Here is an 18,998-nt window from a genome sequence, read left to right on the forward strand (position 1 = left end):
ATTACCTGATATTCGCCTTACAGTTGGTGAAAACCTCGGAAAAACCCAACTAGGTAATGAGCTCAAGCGAGAATCGAACCCGCGCCCGAGCGCAACTCCGGATATGCAGGCAAGCGCCTTATTCGATGAGCTACGCCGGTGGCTGGCTAAAATTTAAAATTTACACTTGCATAGTTAGAAGCTTTGCTAAACATAGTCTACTTCCTCCATAGATGTCGCTGAAAACATTTCCTCCGGAATACAAATTCTTTTCGTATCTTTACGAATGACTACAACCTCTGGGCGTATAGTTTCTTTACGGTCTACGATTGTATGCGGATAGCCCACTTTTGTATATTACTCTTGAGCAAAGATATGATATATGACGGTGTTAAATCTGGAAATATTGGAGACCCAAGATTTTAATATTAATAGATTTTCCCCACCCCAAAATTCTAATTTCCTCTATTTCCATCAAACATGTTGCACCAGTCAATTGGAAATAACTACGAGTTAGTTATCAGATTTACAAATTCACTGAATATTTCGGGACATACTTCCGTCATAATAGGTCCTTAAAAATAACCTGACTGATAACTAGCCTATGAGAGAAGGTACAATGTACATCGAATTTATCCGAAACTATTTGCTTGTAATGCAAATTTTTTTCTGCCAATACACGCGTGTTTTGAGGATTAACAAATTCGCTCAGATAAAACTAGTACGCTTCATTCGTCATTCTGAAAATATCAGAATTTTCAAAAAGAAAACTGACACGACTTTCATCGTCCTTCGAAAGAAGTTTGTGAGCTAACGTCGGTTGAAACATTAGTCTCTCTAGAAAGCCATCTTAATCATTTGATGCAGATGTCCATAATCTTTCCTTAACATCCTGCACCAGACGAACAGCTTCCTGTCTCTTGAACGTTGACAGATAAAGCTAGTTTGTTACTACAGAGGAATATTTTTATTCGAACTCCAAGGGAGTTACGAAGAAATTCGGAATATTCAAAATTCGAATGAAGTAGCAAATATACAGAGTGAATCGTAAGTAATGTAATTAATTCTGGTGGATGATTCCTTTAGTAAACAGCAACAAAAAAGTAAAATACTATTTCGCTGTGTTTTAGATAGTTTTCTAGAAAAATGTGCATTTTAAAGTATATGAATTACGAGATCATGCAACGTTCTGTAATCAGGAGGGAGTGCACATAAAGCTGTGTTGTTCTGAATAACCCATTCACCTGGCTTGTTATGAACAGGGAAGTGGAAAGTCATTGCCACGTACATCGTTTTTAAACTCGTAAGAAAAATACAGATGATATACTGGTTGTTCATTTCAAAGTGTGTCATGACGTCACTGTTGCTGAGTCAGCGATTTGAAGCGAGTTTCAGCTTTTATGTCAGAGAAGTTGCCTATTAATCAAGGCGTTCAATCTGAACTTGAGTACGTGTACGGTATAACTTGAACGTCGTAGCAACAGATAGCGGTCTGCACGGTCTGTGTGCTACCATAACCTCTTTCGAACTGTGTTTTGCTCGGGCAAGTCGTACGTAGGGTATTTGTTATCATCGGTTGCGTACGGCAACATTCCACAACACAAATCAAATGCTCCGTGTCCATGTTGACCGTCGAAGTTAATGTCAACAAATACGTAAGTAATCGTCTTAACCCTCTCCCCATATCCCGACAGTAAGAAAAACTCACCTCAGTACATGTTTCGAAACAGTTCACATTCCTGCCACTACCGGCGTTACCGTACGTATCGGTAAGTACTCTTATGAATGAATGCCGTACTTGCTAGGCAACTTCTCTGGCAGAAAAGTAATACGCCTCTGCGGAAGTGTAGGAAGATTGAATTCTCTAGGCTCATCGACTAGCCACGTGACGGCATACAGCGAGTCATGACACACTTTGAACCGAACACCCAGTACAGTTTAATTTTTGTGTTTAAACTGTGTTAGAGAGTGAAGATTATGCTATACACTGTTCATTTCACGTTGAATAACATCTTGGAAAATTTAAAATACACCCTACAATCTAATTTTAATTAAATGTTCAAAGAACGCAGACAATAAGTTATGTTTATTTCAAACCAATTGAAAACATTAAGAAATATTTCTACTCTCCCATTCCAATCGAATATTCTAGAGAATGTAAACAATAATAACGCATAAGTCACGTTATAAAAATAAAATTTTTAAACATTTAAAACTCCAAAGAAAAAAAACGATATACTTATTTTACGTTAAACGAACTAAATTAAAAATATTATTTTGAACTCTTTGATTTAATTTTAATTAAATATTCGGTGAACACAGAGAATAAGAAAAGCTTATTTTACGTGACACAAATTTAATTAATGATTCTAAAATGCTCCATTTGTCGTACCACAAGCATTTTCTTCAGCCAATTACAAAACAGTTCTCTTCCACTTTAATTTTTGAAGTAATATAACCGGTAAACTTACATACAAGAAATCAAATTTCCCATAAAAGCTATAAGTGTATGTTATGTCCTAGATCATATATACCCAGACAGCTCGGCCTTAGAGGCTTTAACGTAACAACTTTTGTCAGGTTTACTATGCTGCCATGTAGTTGTTTCATAAGGAGTCACATCATAATTCCCATTTGAAATGCATTAGCGAATGTACTGCCATCTCGTGTCCGTTTACGGCGGACAGGTGGCGATCCTGGCGGTTGTTCTCTTCAAAGTGATGCCGATTTTAACATAGGGATGAGCTATCTGTTACATGTATGATCCTGAGTTACGTTTACATTTCTCGTTGTCTCATCCATCTCTCGCACTACGCAAGCTGCATCTTTTTAACCAATAACCTTTACAGTATTGTCAGAGTGCATCAAGTTTTAAAATTCCTTGGAGAACGAAAACTTACTTTTGTTGAGATCAAAATTCTGCTCATTTGAAGGACAAAAACTAAAGATCTTTCAATCATTTATTATCATAATACACTGCTCTCTTAAACGGACTGCGCATATCGGGAATTAATTCAATAGTTTTTCCAAAATACGCTATGAAATGTTTCATGCGAGTATATATTTTTTTTTCTAGAAAAGAAAGTAAAAACGAGCTAAATTGCATTAAACCTTTTTGTTTGAAATATCTCAAAGAATAACCCCTTGAAATTAATGGCATTACTTATTGTTCACCCTGCATATATACACAGGATGATTCAAAAGGTTGCGCACAAACTTAAGGAGCTTATAGAGGGGTCGAAATATACAACTTTAGAATAGGAACTTATGGTCTAGGAAGCATATTGTCACAGGTTGTTAGGTCAGGGTTGCGAGTGGACAGTCGAGAGGAGCTGGTAATACTGGTGATCCACGGCCAATCCGACGTTGTGCAAACTCCTCATTTAGATACGAACGTAAATGGCATAATGGATCTAACAGCTTGTGACTGTGCTGTGGGATGTCATCAAGAGCATTGTTGCAGAGGAACGGTACGACACCATTCATAAATTGAAGGACGTAATGCGACGCGCTTTCCAACAGATTACACCAGCAATGCTGAGGCGAATGTCACACCGAATCTAGCGACGCATTATTTTATGTGAGAAGGATGATAGGGGTCATCTGACCCTTTGGACACTTAGGACACACAGTTAGTGTATAGTGGATGTATGTCTGCATTATGATCGGAATTACATAAATAGTGTGTATATTTGAGGTATTTATAGGGGGTAACGGGACTTCGTGCCCACTCTGTACTTATTCCCCTGTTAAATATTAATATAAAATGTGGTGTATGCACAGTTATGAAAATCGTACTCTCAGCTATAATATGAACTTTTGTTGGAATATCTGTCATAAGTAGTTTCAAGTCTATGCCCTTTGAAACTGGAATTACGATAAATTTAACTCATAAAAAAAAAACTAATGGAATAAAGTATGCCTCTCTCCTATCCCTCTATACACACATCTTTTTTTCGAGAAATTACACAGTTGCTGTCCGATTTCACATGGAATGTCCCGTATGGAAAGGAGCGTGTCGAGCTAGCACCACAAGTAAAAGTGACCGTTTATCTGCGCAGTTTTTATGTGTCCGGAGCATAGACAAACACATTAGAAGACCTCCAACTCAATGTATATGATCGAAAGACAATTGAAATTGTAAGTGAATGTTTTTGCCACTGCATTGGTAACAAAAATCGGAGCCCGATAGGTATTACAAGTATTCATTAGACCAACAATACTACTGCCACTATTACTATTATTATTATTATTATTATTATTATTATTATTATTATTATTATTATTATTACTGTATTACTACTAGTGTACTCCAACCACGAGAAAGTCTCTGGGGAATCAGACGCAGCGGGGTAATGCTGTGAATGAATGTTGATGTCATAAGGTCGTATCTCTATTGGCTAACTCTCACAGCACAAACGATAACATTGATACACACATATTTATACTACCCTAATTACAAAATTAGGTCACTGTTAATCTCCTGGGGCAGTATTCATAACATTTTTAGCGCGGGCTTCCGGTGGATAATCAGCATTTTTCGTATTCATAAACCAGTGTTAGCGATAGGATATGATTTGAATTCTGTACAAGTAACCAATGGATTGCCTGGGCTAGCTTAGTACGCTCGTAGCGTGTGCTGCGAAATATCTATGAATAGCACCCCTGGTCTTTTAATCCCTCCATACAGGAAATAACATATGCAGGAGAGCGCATGGTTTTTAAACTGACGTTATAACGATAATACGAGTATTATCTATCTACTTCGCTCCAATAGATGACGCACAATAGTAAGCACATTCCTTTCACGGTTGATCTCCTGGTTGGAGAATAGTATTACTATTATTTCCCAAAAGTAGACAGCACAATGATTAACAGTTTAAATGAAATGTTTAACCATGATTTGCATACCACCCATGGTTTTTGATTTAACATATGGATATGAATATAATGGTTACACGTTAAATTGAAGACTACTGACAACAATTCCTTCTTCTACCTGATCTGTTCACATAAAGACCCTGTGTGTTTAATAGTCAAACATAACAGGACATCAACACCTAATCAATGGCCAGCTGAACTTAAGTAGATAATATGGCTATTTCGTCTCCGATTAAAATTGTAAATCGGCTATACAAACAGACGATTTTATAGATCAGTAATAATATTAATATTATAAAACTGGCAAATCTTGTAAATAATGGGTATTTATAATATATGTTTCAAATTATCAGATTCGCAATACTTAAATTACAATCAGTTTTTCCCCATAATTCCCATCGGAACACAATACTACGGCCCCAACGCGGCAAACTGGCGAACTCCGATGATAATTTTCTATCCTAAGAGATAAACCCCCGGTCCGGAGTTGGTTAGAACTCAAAAGTAAAATTTCAAAAGGAAAGAATTCTATAATAATTTTTATTAGAATATCAATTCCCTTTCGACTATAGTTCCATTCGTCAGTTTATTGTAACGTAGGCCTAATACAAAAATGACGGAGAAAATTGTGTTTTTTTCTGACTTTAATGTAAAATCCGCATTTTTTTTTTACTAAAATTATTACATAAGTTTAGAATTTTCAGATGAATTGGCTCGTAAATATTTAATATAAAAATCGATATAATAGTTTAGGTCGTTTAGGACAAATTGCTATAAACTTACAGAAACAAACACAAAAACAATATGGTCGAAATTACTTTCTCCGTATAAGAAATACTGAAAACGTGCACGTACGTGAATATCTCTTGCAACAACACAAAACTCTCTATTTAAACGTCATATAAAGGAATTTAAAATATTCGTCTTGTAAACACGCAGTTTCTCAGAGACCAATTTTTAATGATTACAAAAAATATACTGTATGTATAGTGTACGGATGTCTTCGTAAGTTAATCAGTTTCACAAGCGACAGTGAAGCCTACTAAAACACGTCAGATCCTCGCGTCCCACTCAGAATAAACACACTGAATACGGTAACCAAATATTGACAACACTCCTAAAGGCAGTGTAAAGGCACGAACATTTTCCTTCCCGGGGCGCAGGTGTTCCTCGGGATGATTTCATTACTGGCATCTAGAGGCAGCTTCGTATAGGGTTCATCAATAAAAGCCTCTAGTTTGTGACTAGATTTTGGAGAGCTCTATGACTTAATTTAGACGGCGTATGAGATCGTTTTTAGAATGTCATATCTGCATAAATAGTTGGGTTATTACCTGTGCTCACTCATGTATGAAATAAGGTACACGACGTCAGCCAGATATTAGAGACACAAAGGCTGGCAGAGAGACAAAACTAAAGGGCAATACAGGCGATACGTTGTTATTGCGGAACTATCTAAAAAAGTAACGACAGTGACAAATACTTTCTCAATATATGTTTTACAAGTTTCGTTTCTTTCATCGAATGTGGATTATATTACCGTTTGTTACGAATCCATTTTTTTATTAAGAAGACTTGATATATTTACAAATTATCAGACATAAAATGCTGAAATTCTATAAAAAGTTACGAGAGAATATCCTAGTACTTAAAATTTATGAGAAGGCCTACTTATATGTTTCATTATAAAAATGTATAAGCTTAATTTCAGTTTAAATGTGTGTAAATACAAAATTTCATTATCGTTTGTAATTTATTTTCTTGAATTATTATTAAAAAAAACACATCAAAACGGAATCATTTAACATGTACCCAAATAAAAATGCTATCCTTAGCTCTCTGCATTCTATACAAAATTGGTTACAAAAGCGTAACGTTCAGGCATTCCTTCCGACTAGGTAACCAGTCAGGCTACCAGCTATCAACCAGGCTCCGTCTTGTACGTACCCTAAGAATGCGCTCGATCAACCCTGGGTCATTCTTCATTTGCTGCAAGGCATCTACACTCCGATTACTGCAATTCTTCAGGTGTGGTGATGTCTGTTGTGTAAACTAGACTTTTTGCATAACCCCATGCACACATATCAAATCAAATAATTTAAAACCGGTGATCTAGGTACAGGTCCTCCTCTACCTATCCACCGTTCATTATATCATCTGTTTAGATATTGTCTCACACTTCGAAGGAAATTGGATGGGGAGAATGCGGCATACATACGAAGGATGAATGTTGCCACTTTACCGTATGCAGGCGCTCGGTTCAATGACGGCCTCAACCAGGAAAAAAATTGCATTATCTCATAAACGGTTAATTTGCAGACCCATGTTTACGAAACTTCTTTGCTTCTCTTCGTTTTTACTTTTCATCCCTAAATTTTTACTATCACTTTTGGAACAACCTATATAATTTTATTGTGACTGCATATAATTTGGTTTTTCGTTACTGTGCCTCAATTTTGATAAGATTACATAAATATAAGGTACAATCACCGGCTAAATACTTAATTTTTTTACTTTATATTATAAGATATAAGTTAATGATACTGATAACCATATTTACCGGAAACATTTTGGTTGCCATAATAAAATACCGATATTTTGCAGACATTCCGCTTAATTAACAATTCAAATTACTGTTTTATATCCCGAATCTACAACCATTTATATGTATACCTTAAATTGAAAGGAAAATGAAGAGTAATTTACGAAAGTATGCGAAATAGGCCTACTGCTTTTACAGCAATGTCCCCTCATCTTAAAAAAAGCAATACATGAGTCTCTATCATTGTAAAATCTCTGTCGAGGTATCAGAAACGCTAAACTTTATTTCCACGTATCCAAAAAGCAAAACGACGATACATTGAAGTTAGAAGTTTTAACGTTTTTATTTACATCGTGTACTTGAAACTATAAAATGAAGCTACCATAAAGTTGATGCATTTCTAGGTCAAACAAATTCAAGGGGAGCATTAAAAGTAGCGAGGGACAAACGCATCGACCTTCAACCAATAAACGTATACCTCCCCAGACATCGTGTGACCTGTTATGGATACGTCCTCACGATATATCACGCAACAACGCGCTTAGGATGTCGATAGATATATGCATGAATATCATGAAGATGACACGTACTTCCTCATTATACGTTTTACGCGGAACGCGATCATTCTGTTTGTTTATAAAGGTGCGATCGGTATCTGTTCACAGCCAATTTCCATTAGGCCTATTTTTTACTTGGTTATTTAACGGCGCTGTATCAACTGCGGAGCTATTTAGCGTCGATGGAACTGGTGATAGCGAGATGAGGTCGAGGATTCGCCATATATTACCTGACATTCGCCTCTCTGTTTGAGAAAAGGTCGGAAAAAACCGACCCAGGTAATCAGCCAAAGCGAGAATCGAACCCGCGCCCGAGCGCAACTTCGGATCGGCAGGCAAGCGCCTTAGCACTCTGAGCTACGTCTGTGGCTATTAGGCCTAATTATCATATAAAAGACACATATAAATCAAATCGTTTATAATTATGAATAAAAAGAATAATTATATACTTTAATCTTATACAGAAAGCATTCATTACAACACATTTTTTTTTTAAATAATACTAGACCGCATTTCATTTCTATAATTTATTATTCAGATTAAGTAGGTGTAACCTAAACATATGATAAGAGCAATATAAGGTTTGTATGCACACGCAGAAAATACACCGAAATGGGAGGAAAAGAAGTAAACAAATTTTAATAAACCAGAAAATGAAAATGATTTTCATATTCAAGTATGACTACTAATATATGTCATTGTTTCATTGTGTATTTCACTTCTGGTAGTGTGGAAGAGAAGGCCTCATGACCTTAAATCTAAATAAATTCACAAATGAATAAATCAAATAAAATAAATAAATAAATAAATAAATAAATAAATAAATAAATAAATAAAATCAAACGAATGTGTTCACTATGGTGCAATATTTTTAACTTTTATATTGGCGATGTTATCAGGACAGTTTCATATACTGTATTTTATCACATAAATCCCTCCGTTACGCAATTTCCACATTAAAATTTTGTCTTTGAAAAAAATTAAATTAAATTAAAGATCGCGCATTTACCTCATCTTAGTAACATATCATTCAAAGGACACTGAAATTTTCCTCAACCAATTTGTCGTAGCAAGTTTTCTATTTTTGATATGGGCAGGACATGTAGCACGTATGGGAGAATCCAGAAATGCATATAGTGTGTTAGTTGGAAGACCGGAGGGAAAAAGACCTTTCGGGTGGGCCGAGACGTAGATGGGAGGATAATATTAAAATGGATTTGAGGGAGGTGGGATTTGATGATAGAGACTGGATTAATCTTGCTCAGGATAGGGACCGATTGCGGGCTTATGTGAGGGCGGCAATGAACCTGCGGGTTCCTTAAAAGCCATTTGTAAGTAAGTAAGTAAGTTTTCTATTTGTTTCACATCAGTATGTTTTCCATGCGCAAAGGCCCAGGGTAAGCGAACTAATTCTTTACAATAGACGTTTACCTGTTCAGTCTAAATGTTCCAATCTATTATGAAAAAAAATGAACACTGAAATACACCTTATTAGTTGGTCACAGATTGTTAAAAGCCACAATGGCCAAGTACAGTAACTTAACTAAGCATTAATTCCCTCCAATTTTTGCCTTAAATTTTCAAGTGAAAAACACTAGAAGAGAATTACAATATTATGAAAGTGTGGTTCATTAGTGGAGGTGGCGATATATTGTGGCCTACTACTAATACTAATACTAAAACTGACATTCACTGCATCACTGAAGAGCTTAAACCTGTTTCACACTATCCTACTACTGACTAACCCCTCACTTTCCATTTCATGTATTTCTTCAGGTGTTGAATTTGTTCTAAAGTCTTTTTTGCAAAAGGAACGAAGAAACACTGAAACTGTAATCTTTTCGTTGCATATTTTTTTACTAGGAAGTGAGGGAAATAGGCACGATGGACCGCAAATAGATATTCAGTTCAATGCTTCTTGAATCATGTTTCAAAAGAATACCAACAATACATGGAAAGAAATCGTAGCCTAGTAACTCAACGACAAATGAGAAAATGATTTATAGGAAATGAGAATTTTGTGACAAACTAGTATGTATATAGGTCGTTTCATAATTATAGGTACAAACTGCGGGGGTGATTAGAGGAAAACGAAACAAAGCAAAAAGTTCGTAAACATAGGTCTGCAAACCAACAGTTTTCGAGATATGTCATCATTCTGGCCACCGACTGACTACATCTGGTAAATTTACCTCATTTTTACCTGACAGATTTAATGAGTGTTTAGCTCCATTTTTCAACATTTAGCTACTCGACTTTTTGGATGATGTGCCTCTTTGGGAAAGACAGTTACAGTTGTACATGCATGAGGGAGCACTGGCTGATTTTAATTTGAGTGTTCCAGAGTTCTTATGCACATGATTCCACAACATGTATATCGGCCATGGCTTACTAAAGCTATGGCCTGTCAGGTCCCCAGACTTCAGGCTGTATTTTTTGTTTGGGGATATTTGAAACGTTTTGTGTATTCCAGTTCCGTTGACAATGTTTATGAACTCCGGAAATGCATTATCGGTGGTCAACGCATTAGAGACACGCCAGGGATATTCGATCGTGTGTGATTGTCGATGAGGAAACTTGCTGATGCCTCCCCTATCATGAACGGTGATCATATTGAGCACATGTTATGACGTTCTCTTCCTCAAGTGCATATCGGATATTATGTTACCCCAGAGCACCTATACTGACCAGATATAGATTTCGGAAACGCCTGGTTTCCGGAACTATGCATATTAGGTTTTTGTCTTGTTTCATTGTCCTCTATTCACCCCTGCAGTTTGTACCTAAATTATGAAACACCGTGTATATTTAAAATATTTTGATGTATGTATGTATGTGTGTATGTATTGTATATAATGCGTAGAATTTGACAATGAAATCATATCATTATTCTTCCCCTTTTCGAATATTTTATATCAAAATACAGGGTCCAAACATCTGACATTTTTTGAAATGAGACAACACAGTTCTATTTTAATGTAGGTCGGTTTTTATTCTTTTATCGAAAAGCGGCATTATTGCCATTTACTGATACAAAAGAACAAAATTAGGTTTGAAAATTACACCCTCCAAATGACGTCCATTTACTGTATGTACTTCTGGAGCCTGACTCTGAAGTTCAGCACTGCATGTTTTGATGCTGAAGAAGTCGTTCTGAAATTGTTTACCCACAATACAATTGTGTTACGGCCGGGAACTCACCAATGTCGACCCACATCGAAATGTTATCGGAACCTACGCTACGTAAAAACTACCGAATCACTTGTTTTGAAAAACATCTCCACTGCAAACGCAAGATGCAGTGCGTTCCACGGATCCATTGCAACTGAAATGACATCAATAATGGCATTCACACCCTACCGCTGCGCGACTGTCTTAGCCACAGTTACTGTCAACCTAAAAACGTCGTATCTTTTACATACTTCCCTTTGGAGGCCATAACTTTTGTTTCATCTGTTGAAATGGTAAGTCCAAAATCTGAGGTAATTTGTTGTAGATTATAGGCTTGTAACCTGTCATGGGGGGATTCTTCTTACATTCAAACAAACGTAGCACGATGATATTAATGATGATGATAAATAACCAACATTATAAGTACAAATCTGAACGTATCAATGAAAAAACTCAAAATATAGGCGTAAGGAGTACAACAAAAGATTATTATCCATCCTCGATGGTATCTAATGGTTCTGTGCTTGTCTGTAGACCAAAGTGTCGTGAAGAGGGTTAAATCCAGCTGTTTACGCTGGATTTGAACAGGATTTAAAATGGATTCCTTTTGAGAGGAAGTAACGTCCTGCGTCCTTGATTAACGCACGTAAAGGGATTTCCGCAGCTCCGCCTCCCAGGCAAAATTACCGAACAGCTATTCCTCCTCCAAGCAAAGTTCCTCGCATTGCGAATAGATATCTTTGGGAACCAAAGTCCCGTGAGAATGCAGAGGAAGCCGAGAGAAAAACAGCCAGCAACGTAGAAAATGTGGATCGCAGAGTTTGAAGGGCCGTAAAAGAGACCGTCACTACAAACGAATTAGATTTTGATGAAAGTGGAATTCTCGAGAAGCACATAGCGTCGTAAAACAAACAGGCCAGTTTAAAGTACGGCTTGCTAGTGTATACGATCTCAGAATCATAAAATTAATTGATATATCATGGCTAATGCAATGACATAAACACACTGAAATGTACTAGAAAAAAAAAGATAAAATGAATAAAAACCTGTCAAAACAATTTATAAACTGGAAAAGAAAAGTATCATACTCATTCTCATATGAAGACATAAACAGATTCTACACAACTTTGAAACGGCCTGCCACGAAACAAACTCCTATATCGAGAAGGAGAAGTTGTGATATTCTACACTTGCAGAAGATCGAGACAATTTCTACAAATAAGTGATTTGAATTTCAAGAACCTTGCTTCCCCTTCGGAAACTCCTCCATGGAAGGCTACTGATTAATTATAACGATCACCGTCAATTTGTTTTTCCTCTCCACCTTCTTGAGGTGACTTACACGTGAACGCATGGAAAAATCTTTACATATCTGCCAATTAACTAAATGTGTTTAAACAGCAGATATAAAAAAAGTTACAGCCATAATTTAATGTAATTTTTCCAAGAATTATTCTAGTTCTGAGAAACAGCCTCAGCATCAACAGCAACATCATCATCATCATCATCATCATCATCAGCAGCAGCAGTAGTAGTAGTAGTAGTAACAATAATAATAATAATAATAATAATAATAATAATAATAATAATAATAATAATAATAACAATAATAATAAGTTTGAAGAGTGCTCTGTATTAAACCGCTGACAAGTTAAATAAATAAATAAACAAACAAATAAATAAATAAATAAATAAAGACGTAACGCATTCGTGGGATTTTAAAAGTCCTGTAACTTTCATTTCATAGCATCTTAACATTGCCCGGAAAGCGCCTGCATCAATAGGCAATCTGGAAGACGCTAGAGTCAAAGAAGTTGCCGTTGTTGCTTATTTCAACATTCCTGCGGAACTGTGGAACTCGTACATAGAATTTGGCAAAGACTGTTGATATATTATTTTCGTACTGCCCTTTGTCATCATTAAGTTTATTTTACATTATCATTTTTTCCATCTCTAACATATCAAGCATCTCGTTAATTATAACGCTCACCATCAATTTATTTCTCTCCACCATCTTGTACGTGAATACATGGAAAAATATTCACATATCTTCCAATTAACTAAATGTATTTAAAAAGAAGATATAAAAAAAATTTACAGCCATAATTTCATGTAAATTTTACAAGAATCATTTAGGAATGTTTTCACGGATAAGATATACGTTTCAGGTACACAGTTTTTTCTTTACTCACTAATACAGCCGATGTAAAAAAAAATAAAATTTACATTCATGAGTATGAGTGTACACATCTCAAAAATAAATTATGTAAGGAGCTTCAATTTTTTTACTGGTAGTTCTTAATAGGGGCATCTCTAAATCAAACTACTCGTATTAACAATAGTAACTCTGTTGTTAGTAATGTTGAAAAAATCACTTGGTTATCGGAAATTATTCTAATTAAAATTCATAATTACTGTAAAAATGCTTTACAATTTTACATCAATATCACAATAACAGTGTACAGAAAATTGGCTGACCAATTCTGAACACTGATCACAATTACACCCGATTCTGAATTATTTTCTGTAATGATGCTTTTTTTTCTCGTTGTACTGTGTAGCCCTGCTTTGATACTAATTCAGCCCCTTAATGGAGGAAGTAAAATAAATAGAACAATTTAACAATATTTTCTTACACAATATAAGTTACAGGATGAACCGTAAATAATGTCATTAATTTCAGGAGCTATTCTTTGGGATATTTCAAACAAAAATGTTTAATACAATTTTGCTCGTTTTTGCTTTCTTTTTTAGCTAAAACATATTTTATGTGAAACATTTCATAGCGTATATTAATATGATTTACCGAAGTACTTATGATATTTCCGTGCAGATATTCTGCGTCATCATATGATGAAAGATGAGTGGAACAGAGAAAAATTCTCTCCGGCACCGGGATTTGAACCCGGGTTTTCAGCTCTCTGTGGCTTAGTGGATAGAGCATCAGCACGTAGAGCTGAAAACCCGGGTTCAAATCCCGGTGCCGGAGAGAATTTTTCTCCGTTCCATTCATCTTTCATTTCATAACGTGTTTTGGGAAAGCCATCGATTTAATTCCGAATATGCTCAGTCAATTTAAGACAGCAGTGTATTATTACAATAAATGATTTGTTCTGCAAAAGAATTTTACAATGTTTTCATTTCGAGAAGGAAGCAAAAACGAGCAAAACTGTATTCAACTTTTTGTTTGAAATATCTCAAAGAGCAACCGCTGTAATTAATGACATTACTTAGGGTTCACCCTGTATAATAATGGGTAAAATATTCCTTTTAATGGTCCATTACGCTGAAAAATTTATATCAAATTATTATATCTGCAAATGTTTGTGCATTTTGTTTAAATATCAGCAAATTTACAATTTCATTATTTTCTCTATGCGTTCACGTACAATGTATATTTTTTCTCTTTTTTCTTCGTAATCATCAACTCTCCCTTCTTTCTTCATCACTATAATGGTAAGTACGATGCTCATAATCTTATTCTTCCTCCATCTCATAGTCTTACGATTTGTTTCTGGAATCGCACTAGTGTCTTCTTTTCTCTAATCGCACTGATATTCTCCATCCCTTTATAATGAACCGTTGCGGACACGAAGCGATTTTATCGGTTGCCATATTGTGATACGATCGCCCCATCTCTTGATTCTTATGTATTAGTGTCATGTCCCTGTGAGTCACAATGTTCCATAATAACCTTACTCATTCGACCTAATATTTCCCTCGTTACATTACCTCGCGACTCTTAGGAGTCTAGTGTAATATTGCTCCATTTCAGCTCGCTAATAACTAATGAGGTATGTTAAGTCACCTTGAAGCTTCAACTGCATTGATAGAAGCGGAGCAATATTCTTAATTGCCCCACACATTTGTAATTCCTGTTCCTGACGCACTGCTATTTGTCTGTTAGGACCGGTTGACGCAACAAGATAAAAACTAATTACTTCCTTCCCATGTCACACGACAGAAGTAGAGGTTTTTTTAATTTCCTTCCTGCATATATGTTTGTCTGTCCTATGATTAAACAGTCGCTCAGCAAAGAAATAGTGAATGTAGGCAACACTGATATTTCTAATCATTCATCTTTAAATAAATAAATACGTAATCAAGTAAGCAAGTAATCAAGTAACTAAATAATCAAGTACCGTACCTGAAGTAATTAAGTAAGTAATCAAGTAACTCAAGTAACTACGTATGTAAGTAATGAAGTATCGGTAACTCAAGTAACTACGTATGTAATCAAGTAACCAGTTAAGTAATCAAGCAATTCAAATACCAATATAAGTAATGAAGTAACAAAATATTAATCAAGTAATAGATAAATAAATAAATAAATAAATAAATAAATAAATAAAGTACGTAAGTTCTCAAATAACTAAGTAATCAACTAATTATTCAAGTAAATAATTCATCAAGTAATCAAGTAGCTATGTAAGTAATCAAGAAACTAAGTCGTAAATAAATAAATATGTACATAAATAAAATAAATAAACAAATAAATACATAAATCAACTGTCCGAAGGCAGGTCTGAATCTCACAAGTGTACCAATAAAGCACCACTTATGAGGTAACTAAGCCAGGAGATAATGGGGTAGGGTGACCAGTTCCTTTTCCCCTCCATAGCTAAATCGTCGACTAGCTACATATTACACTAATCAGACTTCGGATATATACAAACAATTGTGCTTTCTCTGACACATAGGTCTATCGTCAAGTGAGATTTACTGACTGATAATTGTCATAATTATAATTATTATAACAGATGAGGTATAAAATAATTAAATAAATACATAAACTTCAAACGCACTTTTATTCCTTGATGACTAAATCAACAACTAAAGCTGTTGAATTACAAACAGTAACAAACGAACCATTAAAGATATTAGGTATACTGTTCTCTAACCAGGAGTTTAACCGTGAAAGGAATGTGCTTACTATTGCGTCATCTATTGGAGCGAAGTAGATAGATATTACCGTTATAACGTCAGTTTAAAAAAACATGCGCTCTCCTGCATATGTTATTCCCTGTATGGAGGGATTAAAAGACCAGGAGATTAACCGTGATTAATTTTGTAACTAGGGTAGTATAAATATGTGTGTATCAGAGTTATTGTTTGTGCTTTGAGAGTTAGCCAATGGAGATATGTGTACCCACGTCTGTGACCTTATGACATCTTATGACATCAATATTCATTCATAGCATAACTCCGCTGCGTCTCATTTCCCTGAGACTTTCTCCTGGTTGGAGTACAGTAGTAACAGTAATATTTTTCCGGAAAAAAAAGAAAACAAAATAAAACAAACAAATGCAATGTAATTCAAAGGCAAGAGTTCTACGAACTATACGTGTGCGCAATCTCGAAATAACCTATATGCTATCGTCCACACTGAATTGTTGCTGCGTAATAGCAATCTTATTTCAAAACGCTGTTGCAAGCACCTTTTAATGTGAGCAGTCGTCGTGTGTGGCAAAACTTTTCTGCAAGAGCAGTAGCTGTAATTAATTACGTAATGGAAACATCTTTTAGCCCCAGGCAATACTTCAACATATAAAGTGCATATCGTTTAATTAACCATCAGAAGCAGTTACAATTTCAACAAACTGCACTGTAAGCAGACATTAATAACACTTCCTTCCGAATGTTCTCAGTATATTGCTAATAGATAATCCGATGAACTCCAGATGTACAAACTTTTTTAACGATCGAACAGGAGACGGGGTTTCTTTCTCAGAAAATCAATTACTCTGAAACTGTAAGTTCTATCGAGTTGTTGTCGAGAGATATAGTGTCGGTCAAACTTATCTTCTTGGAACCAGTAATCTACAGATGGAGTTCTTAGCAAGAAAACGCGTTAATATCTCAAAACTTAACGACCGAAACATATCACCACAGAAGAACTTCGAAGTAACATTAAATTACATTAATATAATTGTACTAACACGCCATTTATTTTACTCTCTACTGTTACAAAATATAATGGAAGTCATATTCAAGGTAAATCTCTGTCTACAGAGTAAAGCTGTGAAGCCCCCATTATTGTACAACTTTTATTTTAAACGTTACTGAGAATACTAAAATCAATACAAAAGAATAATACTCTATACAGAATAATTAATAATAGTGTGTAGTTATATAAGTCCACGAAACTTTTATTTTCTTTCGTATCTGATTTCCCGCATTTCGTCAATTTGAAATGAATTTTCTCAAAGTCATACTTTTGGGATTAATCGCACTAACCGCACTGAAATAGTTATTTACGATACGAGTATCATAACGTTTCATATTACAATACGAGATTGGAAAGTTGGGTATTGTAATATGATAATATACGATAAGTGTAGGCTATCGTACAATGTTTAACCCAATTTGATAAAAATATTTTTTTAATAAACGTAACTGAATTACTTTCATTAGTTTTGAATGTGTATTTTGTGGAGAGACGATTGTATTATTATTATTACTTTCTTCTTGCGAGAGGCGGTATATGGCATTCAAATTATTCTAACCTATCTGATGATATTTTTTCCCCCTTTCTTAACTGTAAATTAGCACAAACGCTACTCAGGTGTAAATTTTTCTGGCATTTTGTATATTCGATTCCCTAACCGTTTCAACTGTATATCATTTTACCTTCTAGGTGTGTTTCCAAATTATATGTAATACGCTTTGTCAAATCTGGCAACCTTTACATAAGGGAAGCTAAATTTATTATTATTATTAATATTATTATTAGTATTATTATTTGTTTTATTAGTTCTGAACACGATAAGTTTTGTTTATAATAGAACAGCAGTATTAGGAGAAATAAACACACATTGTTAAAATGAGTCCAAGCGAGGATTCAGATATTGAAAATGCTGCAAATTCTCCAATTGAATGCTTAGTACCATTTCATTTTATTTCATGTATGGTTCACATTACGCAACCAGTTAGGTAATAGCAATATCATTACCTAACTAGTTGCGTAATGAATATGTTTACAACATTTTTATTATTGATTTAAAATCCACATTACATAATCAAAGTGGATAAACACAGATTTACATTATATATTTCGTCCAAAACAGTATTTTCAAAATACTGTACTGAAATTGTATTGGATAAAAATCCAAGATTTTCATTTTGTAGATTTTGCTTTGGATTATTTTAAGAATCTGCATTATGTGATCATTAAAATTGGCTATTACTAAAATGATGTCCATTTTATCAATGAGTATTTTTTTTCCACTGCCTTCTATTAATTTTGCTGTATTTTTCATGAACTTCTCCATTACCAGTACACAAAAATAAATAGGTAATACTGATGAGGAAAAATCTCCAGATAATCGAGACGTTAGAAAATAGTATGCCATGAGCAATACTACTCTAGTATAATTGTAAGCGGAAAACACAGTTCGTTTGAAATTATACACAGAACAATTTGCTTGGGGACGGTGTTATCATTATTGATCAAAACACAAGATTAATCAAAAGTAATTTATTTAGGTTATAAATAGACTACGAAAATGTATGCGCTAAAAATGCATATGCAGTAAAAATTACTCTATTGGCAAGGTATGCCTCGGGGTGCTGTTATATTCTGCCCAAATATAAATATAATAGTTATTTATGCAACTTGTATGTAAATTGGAATTTCCTTGCTCTTGTGTAATGAATGGAAAGATTACACGAGTGCAAAAATGTCCATGTCACACATGTTGCATACCTACATCATTTTATTAACGTAGACTTGTAAACCAACATTATATACAGTCTTCATCGTTAATCAAAATCGTTGCACAATAACTCTACATTATTGCTCCAGTGCTGTAAAATATTATCATGCGAAATAAAACGTAATGACTTCTATTATGGCGGTATAACTTATG

At 34.8% G+C, this 18,998-nt stretch overlaps 1 protein-coding gene across 2 annotated transcripts in view; it reads right to left on the bottom strand.

Annotated features, from left to right (window-relative positions):
- The window catches only part of LOC138693319 (oxysterol-binding protein-related protein 9), a 443,401-nt gene that overhangs the window by 93,914 nt on the left and 330,489 nt on the right, over positions 1 to 18,998 (bottom strand). The gene's annotated exons all lie outside the window — the stretch shown is intronic.

Source organism: Periplaneta americana, chromosome 17 (genome assembly GCF_040183065.1).
Source record: "Periplaneta americana isolate PAMFEO1 chromosome 17, P.americana_PAMFEO1_priV1, whole genome shotgun sequence".
NCBI lineage: Eukaryota > Metazoa > Arthropoda > Insecta > Blattodea > Blattidae > Periplaneta > Periplaneta americana.